Source organism: Solanum dulcamara, chromosome 1, assembly GCF_947179165.1.
Source record: "Solanum dulcamara chromosome 1, daSolDulc1.2, whole genome shotgun sequence".
Classification (NCBI taxonomy): Eukaryota; Viridiplantae; Streptophyta; class Magnoliopsida; order Solanales; family Solanaceae; genus Solanum; species Solanum dulcamara.
In genome coordinates, this window is record NC_077237.1 from 74,383,189 (window position 1) to 74,398,856 (window position 15,668).

Consider the following 15,668-nt stretch of genomic DNA (forward strand, 5'->3'; position numbering starts at 1 on the left):
AAGTAAAGGTAGAAAATCATTTAAAGAGTAAACTTAACATGAATTGGTTTATCTTTAGGGGAATCTAATTAGGTTAAAATAAATTAAAATTAATATCTAGGAAAGTATAACTAACATAAGTAACTAAATTATTACAACCCGAATCAATATAAATACAATAAATAATACATGAACAAGAATAATAAGAACAACAATAATAATAAGAAGAACAACAACAACAACAACAATAATAATAATAATAAGAAGAACAATAATAATAATAATAATAATAAGAACAACAATAATAATAATAATAAGAACAACAACAACAACAACAACAATAATAATAATAATAATAATAATAATAATAATAATAATAATAATGATAATAATAATAATAATACTAATAATAAGAACAACAACAATAATAATAAGAATAACAATAATAATAACAAGAACAACAACAATAATAATAACAAGAACAACAATAATAATAACAAGAACAACAACAATAAAAATAACAACAACAACAACAAAAATAATAATAATAATAATAATAATAATAATAATAATAATAATAATAATAATAATAACAACAACAACAACAACTATAATAAGAACACAATAATAACAACAACAACAACAACAACAATAATAAGAACAATAATAATAATAATAATAATAGTAATCAACAACAACAATAATAAAAACAACAATAATAAGAACAACAATAATAATAACAACAACAATCAATAATAATAATAATATTAATAATAATAGTAATCAACAATAATAAAAACAACAACAATAATAATAACAACAACAATAATAATAAGAACAAACAATAATAATAAGAACAAACAATAATAATAATAATAGTAATAATAATAATATCAAACTACTTGAAAAAATAATGAACAAAACTAAGTGTTTTAATGAAATAATCTTAACATATTCTAGCTAATTAACTCTAACACATGCTAGCTAATTAATCCTAACACATGCTAACTATAACAAATTTATATCATTAATTTTAATTATTCTTATATACATACTAACTAAAAAAATAAGACTATGAATCAACTAAATATAAAACGTGAAAAAATTAAGTAAAATAAAACTGAAAAAATATTTTACCTCTTTCCGGGCCAAGATTGAAAACGATGAGCGGAAGACAACTTCACCACCATCCAATAATAGCTTGATGGAACTCCAATCTACAAAAACAAAGAAAAAGATTTTAAAAAAAGTTTAGACTCGAACCTTCGTGGGTTCTTAGCCTAAATTTCAACTTTAATCTCCTATTTTCCGTGAAGAAAATATAGATTGAAAGCTAGAAATTTTCACAACTTTTAGGCTGGGGACAAAAGTCCAAAATCCTAGCCAAGTTAAGAAAATTTCTAACTTTGGGGTGGTTAAAAAACCTCCTCCTTCTTCTTCTTCTTCTTAATGAAAATATGAGCCTTTATATAGGCTCCAAAAACCCCAAGTTTTCCATGTATTTTCGATGTGGGAGTTTGGGATTGTTTTTTATTTTTTTTTAGAAAAAAACTAAAATTTTCAAAAATGCAAACTATAATTAAACTAACCTAACTAACATTGTATTTAGTAAAAATAAAATCTTTTAAGGTAATTTTTGAATAACCACATAAATATTAATCAAATATATAGTTATATAGAAATATGTATATTATACTAAAATTTATAAAAAGATAAAAATAGTTAAGAATAATATGAAAATATATTTTTTTTTATAAAAGCTAATTGTTTCAAAATGTTCGAATTTAAAGAAACTCGATAGCTAATTTGCGTTGTGGATGGTCAAAATTGGGTGTCAACAGTCCCTTGCTCAAGTAAAAGTTTCCATACAGCCATGAACTAAATAAATTTTTCTTTAGTTTGATTTTATCCTTGCTAATTGAAAGTTCAACGATATAGTTTCAAGCCTGTGTGGACTACCGCCAGCTCTTTAGATCCTAGTTGCTGGTAACAACCTTAAATAGGAACCGACCATCTGATATTGCTTCCATGTCTGAAAATAAGACAGCCCTTCAGACTCCTACTCATATTCAACGTCCTATAGAAGTAAAAGATTTTAAATCTAAGTCACTAACTGATTTAGAATCTCTTATTGATAAAAAAATTAGCAAATTTAAATGCTAAGTCAATCGGAATTATAGATAACTTTCCCATTGAAGAAGATATTTCTGAACTCAAACCATTTCGCTCTAAAAGTTATCAAAGAGAAAAGGCAAAACTAAGTCAAATAGAAAATATGCTACTAAATTAGCTACATTTACTATTATCCGCGGCCTACTCCTCAAGATGTATTAATAAAAGAAAAAGACTAGATTCAATCTAATATACCTTATAGCGGTTATCAAATTTATGAATAAAATATTGATGGTTTAACTGATAGACAAGTCTTCATACTTTTACATAGAATGTTGATGTATGTTACTATTTGAAAATCCACAAATCACAATGATGATTATACCACTTGTAAAATGATAGTGGAAGAATTTACAGGCCAACTATAAGGTTGGTGGGATAATTTCTTAACAGACGATACTCGTACTGCTATCACTTCTTCCATAAAGAGGGAAATAACAACTGAGGCAGTCTTTTCTGAAGAAGGAACGTCTCAAAGACATGTCGAAAATGTTCGAAAGGATGCCTTTTTACATTAGTTCTTACCATTTTAGAATATTTTAATGGTAGATTTACCAATCAAAATGAAACTCTTAGAACCCTTCTAAATGGACTTCGATGTCAAAATATAGGAGAGTTTAGGTGATATAATGTAATGACCCATTTGGTCATTTTGAGAATGAGTCGTCTCTCTTCCATATAATACTCTCTCCGGAAAAAAAATTAAATTATAAATTTGGACTATTCGATATTTATAGTTATTTAATTGAGGGGAGAATTTAAATAACTTAATTAATTAATGGACTAAAATGGTAATATATTTAATACTTTATAACACTTATTCCATATTTATTTAAAATTAGTCAGTGGGGTTTTAATCTTTAATACCTAATTAATAAGAAAAAGAAAACAAGAGAGAACGAGAAAACTTACCTGCGACGCGGAGGAAGGCCGAAACTGCTTCAGGTAATGGCTAGATTTTGGCTACAAAATAGTTACGGTTATGCATATATGTGCAATCATTGAAAAATAACTATGGCCAATCATTCAGTAGTCATGATTAGGTGTAAGGTTATAGATTAGTGTACATTAGTTTTACGTTTCTGCATAGTTAGGTTAGGTACTGTTTTGTACCAATTGAAAAGAAAATCAGTTAATTATCCTATTATAATTAAGTTTTGATATATTGAGATAGGTAATTAAATGTTAGAAATATTATGTCATATAAATTCCATTAAATTTATGATATTGGGTTAATTGAGACTTAACCCTAGGCTTGAAATTTAAAAAATATAAGATTTGGTTTATTAATTGGCATCAAGATTTGGGAACTTGATTATAGATTTGTGTAAGTTTTTAGGTCTAGAATAGACATGGGTGTTGTTAGTTTTGAAATCTTATGATGATTATTCATTTGATTAGATTACATTGATTTGCAAACCCATCGAAAGGGGAAGGCTCAGATCTCGGAGTAATTGCTTGATCATTTGAGGCAAGTAAATTTCTAAACCTCAATTTAAGCTTGTAGATGCTTGTATTTCCGTGTTAGTGTACTGTGAAGTAATGGGAATTGAACTGGATTATTGATTGTAAGATTGGCCTTAAAAATGGCAATGAGGGATATAAAATATTAATCTAATGACATGTATTAGTGGAATTGATATATTGTGATTATGGTTTATTTTGGACAGGTGAAATGACTATGTTGATGTGAGATAGGAAAAAATTATTATTGTTGTCATGTTATTATCGTGAATTATGTGAACATGAATTTATTGCATTGGTTATAATACATTGTGTTGAGACTAAAAATGATATGAAATAAAAGGGGTCAGGCCACACGCTTCGTGACAGTTATTATGAAATAAAGGAGTCAGGCCACACGTTCCGTGGCAGGTATTATGAAATAAAGGGGTCGGGCCACACACTCCGTGGCAAGATATATATATATATTGAGGGGATGGACCACACATTCCGTGGCATGTTACTTGGATAGAAATATCCCCCATGGGTTCCGGACTGTAATTCAGCAAATGTGCACAGATAGGACAGACATGCATCATTGCATTGCATCGCATTTTGTTGATATTTGTGAATTTGTGTTTACCCTTTTATTGCTCTGTATATGTTGAACTTGACTTGATATGATTCATTAATGAGACTATTGATGAGTATTCGTGGACTATATTACTGTTATTATTGTACAAGTGTAGAGTTAGACTAGTTTTATGTAGGTTGTAGTTAAGAAGGTTCGGTTGGAAGGACAAAAGTATTTGTATTTATTAAGCTTTGCTTAGTTTTACTTATCCACTTGGTGAGTACCGTGTTGTTTGGTACTCACCCATTGCTTTTATACTTGTATAGGTTGTGAGCACGGGCCTGCTTTATCTTCTAGCATTTTCGACCACTTTGAGGCTATCATTTCGAGTGTTGAGGTAGTTGTTACATCCATCTAACGGACACCTCTTACTCTTTTATTATGTTTTAGTCCTATTCTAGAGACAAAGACATTGTGACTATATTTCTTTCTGTACTTTGCTAATATATTAATGGCTTGTACACGTGACAACCAATCTTGGGGATTTTGAGTTTGTTTTACGTGTTCTCGGTTAAGTTAAATTTTGATTTATTTCTTTTCTTCCGTATCTATTTTTCCGTTAGGTATTAGGCTGACTTGTCTCGGTGGGTTGAGATGAGTTCCATCACACCCGTATTCGGTTCTTGAAAAAATGGTATTAGATCCCCAGGTTCATAGGTCTCACGTGTATACAAGCCGAGTCTAAGTAGAGTTTTGAGGATCGGTATGGAGACGTCTGTACTTATCTTCAAGAGGCTATGAGGACTTTTAGGAAAATTTTCCCTTTGTTCTTTCACTTTGTATCGTACGTGGTTACTTGTATTGGTACTGAACTTTCGCGTGTCCTTTTTGACAGATGACCAGGACCAGAACTACGGCTACAGATAGAGGCCGAGCTAGAGGCCGTGGTCGGGGTGTGGCGGAAAGCAGAGGTCATTCTCAAGAAGCAGCACCAGCTAGAGGTCATACTAGAGGGATTCCTCTTAATCCACAGATTGATGCTAGAGAGGAACAGGTCCATCCAGAGACTGCTACAACCACATTGCTTCAGGCTACTTTAATGAGAGTCTTTTATGACCGTTTTGTCCCCTGGAGTATGAAGTAAAAGAGACGATTATGGCTCAATAATTTGAGACAGAAGGGTATTACAGTTGCTGAGTATAAAGCTCATTTCTACCAGTTGTCCAAGCATACCATGGCTGTCCTTCCTGATGAGATAGAGCGGATTCGTAGATTTGTGTAAGGACTGAACTACACTATTTCTACAACAGTTTTTCGACCCGCCCATGAGGGCGCTTCCTACCAATCCATCGTGGGTGCCGCCAAGGAGGCGGAGTTGATGGAGAGAGAGGAGTTTGGGACCCCAAGAGGGTCTATGCTTCTGGTCAGTTTTCGGGTATCTCATCTAGAGGTAAAGGGTCCTATAGAAGATGTGGTTCCTTCCAGCGTAGGGGACCAGTTTATGCATCTATGCCAGCTTCTGAAGGTGGTCATACACCTCGTGGGTCCTACAGTATAGGTCAGAGTTACCAGGGGTTACAACAGAGGTCGGTTAGCTGGGGTGGTTATACAAGTTCTTCAGGTTCATCGCAGAGGTTTTTGCATGAGAGAGCATGTTATACTTGTGGTGATCTGGATCATATTTCATGGCAGTGTACATCTCAAGGTCGAGAAGGAACCTAACCTAGTTCTTTAGTTTCAATTAGAGGACCAGCGACGCCGGTTAGAGGTCGAGGTAGAGCCCAGACTAGTAGAGGTGGTCGCACTCCTGGTAGAGGTGCTAGTAGTGCTATAGTCCCTCAGGGAGGAGGTAAAGGTGTTGGGCAGGTCGGAGGTGGTAGGGGAGCTTAGTGTTATACTTTTCCAGGGAGACCCGAGGCTAAGCCTTCCAACGCAGTTATCATAGGTATTGTCCCAGTTTGCCATCGACCTGCATCTGTATTATTTGATCCATGATCTATATTTTCCTATGTGTCTGCCTATTTTACATCTGACTTTGATTTGACATATGATCGTATGTCCGTGCTCGTTCATATTTCTACACCCATAGGTGAACCCTTAGTGGTGGATTGAGTATATTGATCTTGTCTTATTTCCTTGGCCAGTTATGATACTTGGGTAGATATGATTATTCTAGGGATGGTAGATTTTGATGTGATATTGGGTATGGATTGTCTTTCTCCCCATCGTGTTATACTCGATTGTTATGCTAAAATAGTTACCTTAGGATACCTGGTGCCCCGAGGATTGAGTGGAAGGGCACTAGTGGCTCCTATCCCAGTAAGGTTATCTCATATATTCGTGCTCAAAGGTTGATTGATAGAGGGTGTATGTCCTATTTGGCTTTTATTCGGGATACCAATATTGAGTCACCTCCTATAGAGACGGTTCTAGTGGTTAAGGAGTTTTCTGATGTATTCCCTACTGATCTTCCTAGTGTTCCTCCAGATAGGGATATTTATTTTGCTATTGACTTAGATCCTGGCACTAAACCCATTTCTATTCCTCCATATCGTATGGCTCCAGTTTAGTTGAAGGAGTTGAAGGATTAGTTGCAAGACTTGTTGAGTAAGGGGTTTATTCGCCGTAGTGTGTCGCCTTGGGGTACACCAGTTCTCTTTGTAAAGAAGAAAGATGGGACTATGAGGATGTGTATCAATTACAGGTAGTTAAACAAGGTAACTGTTAAAAATAATTATCCTCTTCCCTGTATTGATGATTTATTTGATCAACTACAGGGAGCGGCATTGTTTTCCAAAATAGACTTGAGTTCTAGTTATCATCAATTGAAGATTAGGGCGTTAGATATCCCCAAGATAGATTTTTGGACTCGTTATGGTCATTACGAATTCTTGGTAATGTCATTTGGGTTAACCAATGCCCCCACAACATTCATGGAGTTGATGAACGGAGTGTTTCGCCCGTACTTGGATTCTTTTGTGATAGTATTCATTGATGACATCTTGGTGTATTCTAAGACTGAGGCAGATCATGTCCGCCATTTGAGGTTGGTACTTCAGAAGTTGAGGGAAGAAAAGTTGTATGCAAAGTTCTCCAAGTGTGAATTTCGGCTTGATTCTGTGACTTTCTTAGCACATGTGGTGTCCAAAGAGAGGATTAGAGTGGATCCAGCTAAGATTGAGGCAGTTAGAGGTTGGACAAGGCCTACTTCTCCTACTAAGATTCGTAGTTTTGTGGGGTTAGCCGGTTATTACAGATGATTTGTGCAGGGCTTCTCCACTATTATAACTCCATTGACTAGATTGACTCAGAAGGCTGTAGATTTTCATTGGTTCGACAAGTGTGAAGCGAGCTTCCAAAAGCTCAAGACTTTATTAACTCCAGCTCCTGTTTTGACGCTATCCGAGGAAGGTGTGGGATTTATTGTATACTGTGATGCTTTTGATGTTGGTTTAGGAGGCGTGTAGATGCATAAGGGGAAAATGGTTGCCTATGCCTCAAGACAGTTAAAGGCCCATGAGAAAAACTACCCTACTCATGATTTGGAGTTAGCGATTGTAGTTTTTGTGCTTAAGATATGGCTGTAATTACCTATATGGTGTGCATTGCGAGGTCTTCACCGATTATAGGAGTCTTTAGTATATATTCAGTCAGAGGGATCTGAACTTGAGGCAACGTAAATAGATTGAGTTGCTGAAAGACTAGGACATGACTATTTTGTATCACCCAGGAAAAGCCAATGTGGTGGCGGATGCCTTGAGTAGGAAGTCCTCTGGTATGGGGAGTCTTGCCATGATCCGAGTTGAGGAGTGACCATTGGCTAGAGATATTCAGAGGCTAGATAATAGTCTTGTCCGGTTGCAGATTTCAGAGGATGGTGGTGTTCTTTCCTTTGTGGAGACACGTTCTTCCTTGGTTGAGAAGATTCAAGAGAGATAGTTTGAGGATGAGAAGTTATGTATCATTCGATACAAGGTGTTAAGAGGTGAAGCTAAGGAGGCGGTACTTGATTTGAAAGGAGTATTGAGGATTGGCGGCAGAATTTATGTGCCTAAGGTAGGTGACCTGACTAGACTTATTTTGGAAGAGGCTCATTGTTCAAGGTATTCCATCCATCAGGGAGAAGCCAAGATGTATCATGATCTGGGCCAATACTATTGGTGGTGTGGGATGAAGAAGGATATCACAGAGTTTGTGTCCAAGTGTTTGACTTTCCAGCAGGTAAAGTATGAGCACCAGCGGCCTGAGGGTGTTAGTCAGAGGATGCCTATTCCTACTTGTAAGTGGGAAATGATCACCATGGACTTCGTTATGGGTTTACCTCCCACCGTAGGTGGTTATGATTCTATATGGGTGGTTGTTGACAGACTGACAAAGTCTGCCCATTTTATTCTAGTTAAGGTGAGGTACACAGCAGATAAGCTAGCCTAGTTGTATATTAGCCATACCGTAAGGCTTCATGGTATTCTAGTATCCATTGTTTTGGATCGAGGTTCAGTATTTACTTCATACTTTTGGCAAGCATTACAACATAGTTTGGGTATGAGACTTGATATGACTACAACTTTTCACCAGACCGATAGTCAGTGCAAGCGGATGATTTAGGTGTTGGAAGACATCCTCCGAGCTTGTGTTATTGATTTTGGTGCTAGATGGGATCAACACTTACCCCTAGCGGAGTTCGCCTACAACAATAGTTATCACTCCAGTATCCAGATGGCTCTATTTGAGGCTTTGTATGGTAGGAAGTGTCGATCTCCTATTGGATGGTTTGACTTAGCTGAGATGGACTCCTTAGACAGAGACTTGCTTAGAGATTCTATGAAGCAGGTTCGTAGGATTTAGGGTAGACTCTTGACAGCCCAGAGTAGGCAGAAGAGTTATGCAGATTGGAAAGTTCGACCATTGGAGTTCATGGTAGGTGATCAGATTTGGCTTCGAGTGTCGCCCATGAAGGGCGTGATGAGGTTCGAGAGAAAGGACAAGCTCAGCCCTCGATTTATTGGTCCATTTGAGATTTTTGCGCGAGTTAGTGACGTGGCTTATAGATTGGCCTTGCCACCTAGCTTATCGGTTGTGCATAACGTATTTCATGTTTCCATGCTTTGGAAGTATGTTCCGGATGAGTCTCATGTGTTGTCACTCGATTCAGTGAAGTTGGGTCCAGACTTTACATTTGAGGAGGAGACTATAGCCATTCTAGATAGGCAGGTTAGTAAGCTTAGAACCAAAGTGATAGCTTCAGTGAAGGTACAATGGAAGCACCGTTCAGTCAAAGAGGCGACTTGGGAGACAGGCCGACATGCGTGCCGGATATCCCCATCTTTTTGAATTTTCAGCTATATTCCTTTACTTTATGTTCGAGGACGAACATGATTTTTAGTGGGGGATAATGTAATGATCTGCTTGGTCATTTTGAGAATGAGTCGTGTCTCTTCCATAAAATACTCTCTCTAATTTTTTTTTATAAATTTGGACTATTCGATAATTATAGTTATTTAATTGAGGGGAGAATTTAAATAACTTAATTAATTAATGGACTAAAATGATAATATATTTAATACTTTATACCACTTATTCCATATTTATTTAAATCAGTTAGTGGAGTTGTAATATTTAATACCTAATTAATAAGAAAAAGAGAACAAGAGAGAACGAGAAAACTTACCTGCGACGCGGAGGAAGGCTGAAACTGCTTCAGGTAATGGCTAGATTTTGGCTACAAAATAGTTACGGTTATGCATATATGTGCAATCATTGAAAAATAACTATGGCCAATCATTCAGTAGTCATGATTAGGTGTAAGGTTATAGATTAGTTTGCATTAGTTTTAGGTTTCTGCATAGTTAGGTTAGGTACTGTTTTGTACCAATTGAAAAAAAATTTAGTTAATTATCCTATTATAATTAAGTTTTGATATATTGAGATAGGTAATTAAATGTTAGGCATATTATGTCATATAAATGTCATGACCCGAGCCTAGGGCCTAGACGTGACACGGCGAATGAGACACCCGAAGGTACCTCACCCAAGCCTACTAGCATTCATTAAGCATTTCATTGGTAATGGTAAACAATAATAAGCGGAAATAAAAACATTTTTCCATTTATGTCCAAACATACCTCTACTAATAGACTTGGCGGGGGCTAAGACATGTTCCTAGCTCACCCTCAATATAAGTGTCAAGAAATGTCTTAATAAAAGTCTTACTATTCTACATAACATAAGCTTAGAATAAAAAGGATGTCGTTCCCAAAACATGGGAACTCACCACAAGAAATCTTCAACTAACTTGAGCTAGCCACGTGGAGGGGGTCGAGGAGTGACGCCGGTTCCTACGTGGTGATATCATGTAGGCAAAAGTATGCATTAGTACTTTGAATGTACTAAGTATGTGAGTATTCTATGAAATGAAAAACATAAGAGAGACATGAGTAAGCAATATGCATAAGTGAATGTATGCATTAGACATCATCATATGAAATTTTAAAATATTCATTTTATGGGGAAGTGACCATAACCGACATTTAAGACCATGCGAGCTATTACATGAAATCCAACATAAGCCCTTACGTTGGCACGGGGAGACTACTTGCCAGGTAGAACTCCATTCAGATTACATTTAATTATTTAATATTTGGTGGCCACAAAGGCCTAGCCGACAAGGGCTCCTATAGTGGCACATAGTTAATGCAACATGAGACTTTACTTAAGAACCCCTTAGGTCGAGTTCCCATCTACATGCTACATTCGGTGCTAGGTCAAATCCCATGGAATAACATTTAAAATATCATAATAACATAAGCATTGTATAACTTTAGACATCAAATCATCATCGGTGGAATAGCTCATTAAAACCTTTGGTTTATAATATCATCATGACTACCATGTCCTATTTACCGTTCTACTAATGAACCTTGGTTTATAAGAAAATTAGGTCTACAATCAGTGATGGCATTCCGGGTACCATGCTAATCGGACCTTCCATTTTGGGAAAATGTTCAAAAGCATTGACGGCTTATAGGGAGGTCAAACATTCCATATCATAACCTTAAACATTTCATTTGATTCAATGTGAGAATTGTCCTTTCACATTGAAACCTTAATTTGGCTAAGAAGCCCTTTTATCAATCAAACATTTCATAAAGACATTTCATTTGATTCAATGTGAGAATTGTCCTTTCACATTGAAACCTTAATTTGGCTAAGAAGCCCTTTTATCAATAAATCATTCAATCATTTCACAAGACTCACTTAAATATAGGCATTTGCTTCATAAACTTTCATTTAGAGTCAAACTTCCAATCCAACTTCATTTCAACATAAGAAGACTAGGTGGGTTCATTTCATATAACTTTCAATTACATTTAAAAGAATACATGTATGCATGAGAGTGATATGAATGCATCTAATCAAACATCTTAAAATAACCCACCATATGTACTTTAAAACTACTTTCAAACCTTCATATAAGTACCTTGATAAACTATCCATTTCATGTAAATATGAATCAACATAAGTCAATATAGGTAATAAACTTCAAATATTCAAAAGTCTATACATTTGAAATCGTAGTATGAAAATCCCTAAAAACTCATCACTTGAAATTAAGAGTCAACATATCCATTTAAACATAATAAGCTTCAAGTATACCATAATATATGCATTTTTAATCATCATGTAAAATACCATAAGATTTCATCATTTAGAATTTATATACAAAGTTGAGAAAAACATTTGGGCTCCATGGGTGGAAGAACCCATGGATGAAAACCCTCATACCTTGAGGAGTCAACTCTTGAATGAAAAACTTGAAAAGAAATGGAGGCTTGAATCCTTGATTTTTTTTTTGAGGGCAAATCTTGTTGAAGATGAATTGAGAGAGAAGAGGGTGAAAGTTAGGGTTCTTTGGAGGTGAAAATGTGCAGAAATTGACCCCAAAAATGTTCCAAGTCCGTATATATTGTTTAGGGAATTGTCCAACTTGCCCTTCCTCAAAGAAAATCTGGAAAATGGGCCAAAATCCCTACGCGCGATAACTGGCGCGCCGCGCCAACACCCAAACTACTGAGGCTAGTTTGCCTGAAATTCTGCAGAGATAGTTTGTGGTAAAATGGTCATAACTTTTGACTCCGAATTCCAAAAATTGCAATATTGGTGGAGTTGGAAAGAAAACTCAAATACCTTTCATTTGGTAGGTCGTGGTCCACCCAATTATTTATATTCAAAGAGATATGGTCATTGGAAGTTGACCCTTATACAAACTCATTCGGAAACTTAGTCGAAACGTATTCTTTGGACTTGGCTTGGTTGTAGGGATTCCTTATGACCCTAAATCACATATAATACCCTTGAATTACTTAGGAATATCCTAACTCATGAATGCCCTTTAAATTCATCGAGTACGATCCTATACATACATGAAAAATGCTACGGGCCTTGGCGTAGAAATATTTGGGATGTTACAATAAATTCCATTAAATTTATGATATTGGGGAAATTGAGACTTAACCCTAGGCTTGAAATTTAGAAAATATAAGATTTGGTTTATTAATTGGCATCAAGATTTGGGAACTTGATTATACATTTGTGTTAGTTTTTAGGTCTAGGATAGACATGGGTGCTGTTAATTTTAAAATCTTATGATGATTATTCATTTGATTAGATTACATTGATTTTCAAACCCAGAAAAAGGGGAAGGCTTAGGTCTCGGAGTAATTGCTTGATCATTTGAGGCAAGTGAATTTCTAAACCTCAATTTAAGCTTGTAGATGCTTGTATTTCCGTGTTAGTGTACTGTGGAGTAATGAGAATTGGACTGGGTTATTAATTGTATGATTGGCCTTAAAAATGACGATGAGGGGCATAAAATGTTGATCTAATGACATGTATTGGTGGAATTGATATGTTGTAATTATGAGTTTATTTTGGACAGGTGAAATTGATGTGAGATAGGAAAAAAATATTGTTGTTATCATGTTATTATCGTGAATTATGTGAACATGAATTTATTGCATTAGTTCTAATACATTGTGTTGAGACTGAAAATGATATGAAATAAAAGGGGTCGGGTCACATGCTCTGTGGCAGGTATTATGAAACAAAGGGGTCGGGCCACACATTCTGTGGCAGGTATTATGAAATAAAAGGGTCGGGCCACACGCTTCGTGGCAAGATATATATATTTAGGGGATGGATCACACATTCTGTGGCATGTTACATGGACAAAAATGTCCCCCATGGGTTCCGTACTGTAATTTAGCGGATGTTCATCGATAGGACAGACATGCATCATCTCATTGCATTACATCGCATTTTGTTGATATTTGTGAATTTGTGTTTACCCCTTTATTGTTCTGTATATGCTGAACTTGACTTGATATGATTCATTAGTGAGACTATTGATGAGTATTCGTGGACTATATTACTGTTAATATTGTACAAGTGTAGAGTTAGGCTAGTTTTATGCAGGTTGTAGTTAAGGAGGTTCGGTTGGAATGACAAGAGTACTTGTATCTATTAAGCTTTGCTTAGTTTTAGCTATGCACTTGTTGAGTACCGTGTTGTTTGGTACTTTCCCCTTGCTGCTATACTTGTGTAGGTTGTGAGCACAGGCCTGCTTGATCTTCTAGCATTTTCTACCACTTTCGAGGCTATCATTTCGAGTGTTGAGGTAGCTGTTACATCTATCTAGCGGACACCTCTTACTCTTTTATTATGGTTTACCTCTTCATCAATCATTCTACACATATTAAATAAGCACCATTCACGTCATCACTCACATCGTCATCAAAAAATCATCATCAATAATTGCAGAATTAACTTTGTGCACTTCAATCATGCTAATAAGGTATTAATTAAGGGGAACATACAAAAATCTCACTTTAGTTTAAGAGTTAATTAGTTAGATACACTCTACTTTGCAGTATTATGTATCTTATGTAATATTGGACATATGTAAGTTGAATCTTGATTGTTATGGTTCTTATTATGAGTATTTTACTCACTTGATAGATATGAGCATATTGAGTCGTGGAAATCCCATGAGATACATATCATAAATCATACTTAATATGCTCTTCATACTAGGCAAGAGGTGGAGGAGAGGAATTGAGGAATGTAGTCTTTTCTATTAACCCTAATTCAGCAGCTGGCCCTGATGGTATGAATGGCAAGTTTTTCCAGGTGACATATTTCATCCCCTAAGGGTGACACAGTCCACCTCCTATTGGACTAACCAATCCATGCCACCACTCCAAGGCTGCCATGTGGCAGCGTAGGACCTACTTTGGTAATATATTAGTGGCTTGTACACGTGACAACCAATCTTGGGGGATTTTGAGTTTGTTTTACGTGTTCTCAGTTAAGTTAAATTTTGATTTATTTCTTTTCTTCCGTATCAATTTTTTTGTTGGGTATTAGGCTGACTTGTCTCGGTGAGTTGAGATTAGTGTCATCACACCAGTATTCGGGTCTTGACATATAAAGACACATTTTAAAGTCGCGTAATGGACCTACCTGAAAGTAATAATATTTATTGGAAGACTAAATTTATTGATGGACTTCCACCATTATTTGCAGAAAGAGTTTGGAAAACCCTTAGAGGAACTCATTCAGCTATTCCTTATGATGTTTATACTTATGCTCAATTAATTGGCACATGCACTCAAGAAGGATTAAATATATGAAATGATCTTAAATTAGCTCAACAATTAAAAGCTAGTAGCAAAAGGGAAAAAATCCAATTAGGAAATTTTTGTAATCAATTTGCTGTAGAAGGCCCTTCTCATAAAACAGGTAAAAAATCTAAAAAATATAGTCACTCTAGGGAAGATAGACCCTATCGAATATATCATCACCCTCGTAGAAGTAAAGACATGCGTGAAGCAAAAAAGGCTCATCGTAAATCTACTCGATTTACCAAAAATTATTCTAAACAAGATCTTAGCAAAATAAGTGCTATGAATGTAGTCAATATGGACATATTGCTCCCAATTGTAAACTGCAAAAACTTAAAGGTTTAAAACTTCATAAAGACGTTTATGATAAAGTATATGGTTTATTATATACTTCGGATTCTGAATCAGATTATTACTCTAGGTCTTAATCTCAATCTGAAAAATCAAAAAGTGAAGTTAAACTTATTGATTTTTTCGATAATGAAAATGATATTTCATCTAATTGTAGCATTAACTACACAGGTAATAACTGTCCATGCAGAACAGATGAATTTTATAAACTTCAGTCTCAATTTCAAGATTTGAATGTTCATACCATTAATTCTGAGAATGTTATTGAACTATTAAAAGAAATTTCTGATGAAGAAAGTAGGAGCAAAATTATTAATATGGCTTCGGTAACAAGCTCCCAGTCTAATAAATCTAAATCTTTTAAGACAAAGATTGATATTGATTCAAAACCTTATTCTTTAACGGAAGTCTTTGCTCTTCTTGATACAAAGACTGATACTATAATAAGGGATACTTCTTTAGATGATTTA